The sequence below is a fragment of the Pteropus vampyrus genome, unplaced genomic scaffold (assembly GCF_000151845.1).
Source record: "Pteropus vampyrus isolate Shadow unplaced genomic scaffold, Pvam_2.0 Scaffold245, whole genome shotgun sequence".
In the NCBI taxonomy this organism is placed as follows: Eukaryota; Metazoa; Chordata; class Mammalia; order Chiroptera; family Pteropodidae; genus Pteropus; species Pteropus vampyrus.
This window is the reverse complement of record NW_011889026.1, coordinates 211,499-213,084: the sequence shown is the minus strand read 5'-3', so window position 1 is coordinate 213,084 and position 1,586 is coordinate 211,499. Positions and strand designations below refer to the sequence as shown.

At 67.0% G+C, this 1,586-nt stretch overlaps 1 protein-coding gene across 1 annotated transcript in view; it reads left to right on the top strand.

The window, feature by feature from the left end:
* The window catches only part of ADAMTS7 (ADAM metallopeptidase with thrombospondin type 1 motif 7), a gene marked incomplete at its 3' end in the record, with an annotated part of 31,170 nt that overhangs the window by 11,704 nt on the left and 17,880 nt on the right, over nucleotides 1–1,586 (top strand). The window lies entirely within an intron of this gene.

The window sequence follows — 1,586 nt, the reverse complement described above, 5'->3', positions numbered from 1 at the left end:
AGTGACCCTAGGCCGCTGACTTTGCTTGCCAGATGCTTCCTCGTCTGCAAACGGGGTTGTGAGGGTTCAGTGAACCACAGTGAGGCACTGAGCACAGGGCCTGCCACTAAGTTGCCACAGATTACTGTGTTTAGGGCTTCTGAAAACCATCAGACCCCAACTGGGAAGAACAAAGCCTGACTCCAGGTGCTGGCCCCTCAGGCTTGTCCCCTCTCCCTGCAGGAGGAGGCAGGAGGCTTGAGGGATGGGCTGGGAGCAGGGAGTGGGTGTCAGGCCCTGGGGTGCCTGGCCCCCCAGCACAAGACAGAGGCATTCACCCTACCCCGGCCCTCCTCCCGCAGTGCTCAGCCCCCTGTGGTGGCGGCGTCCAGCGGCGTCTGGTCAGGTGTGTCAACACCCACACGGGGCTGCCCGAGGAGGACGGTGAGCAGTGCAGCCACGAGGCCTGGCCTGAGAACTCCCGGCCGTGCGGCACCCAGGACTGCGAGCTTACCGAGCCCCCCCGTAAGTGCCCCGCCCCACACAGCACCGGGGAGATGGGGGATCCCCAAACTGTCGCCCTACAGCACTGCTGACCACGAGGCACCACACAGAAGCTGGGGCCGTGCGGGACTGGACCGGGGCAGTCCAGTCCAGGGGCAGCCTTTAGCTCAGGGGAGGGCTCAGGGCAGTAGCCTCAGCCCCCAAGCTGCTGTGTGGCCTCGGGCAAGCTCTTCCCTTCTGCGTCTCAGAGAGAGGCCAGGGACGTCCCTGAGCCTGCACGCGGGCCTGTGGGGCCCCCAACCCAGCTCTGGCCAGAGGAGGGCTGCTGGAGTGACCAATGCTGCCCTCCCAGCAGCTGGTGGCTTCTGGGCCAGCTGGGTCCTCCTGGAGCAAGGGCCAGAGCTGGAGGCGGCTCTGGACACACGTGCACTCACGCGCCCTTCCTGGTGCCCAGCACAGGAAACCATCCCCGGTGTCCACCTGGGCTTCCGCCACCCGCTGTGCGGCCCTGGGCTCCACCTGCTCGTGCACCAGGGCTGACAGCAACACCCCGGCGGGAGCCCCTGTGAGGGCTCGGGGGGAAGGGCCCAGAGACGCCCAGGGAAGGAAGACAGGCTCCCTTCCTCACGAGGTCTGAACCTAGCCGGGGTGGTCAAGTGGCTGAGCCACGAGCTCCGAGTTCAAGGCTGGAGCCAGCCAGGGGGTGACGTGGACGCTGAGCCCCCGGAGCCCCCAGGATGTTTTGATGGTCCGTGGGGCCGGACATCTGGCAGTCTGGGAAACTCCAGGGTGTGAGGTCACCACGGCAAGGCAGCTGATGGCACAGCCACATCCGCCTGCCTGTGGAGGGTGTATCCACGAAGGAGGGGACCAGACCTCCCCCTGAGGTTCGGAGCTTGCCTGAGATCACAGGGGAGGCAGACACACATCTGCAGCTGTGTAGCTGGGAGCCGCTGCCCGCAGCCTGGGAGGAAAAGCTGTCTGCTGCCTCGTGCCCTCCCCTGTAGCCGGGGCCACGTCCAGGCCCGGGGCCGACCGCCGCCGTCCTGCTCCCCCGGGACGTCCGCTGGAGCCAGCAGGGCCCGGGGCAGCAGCTGAGGGCC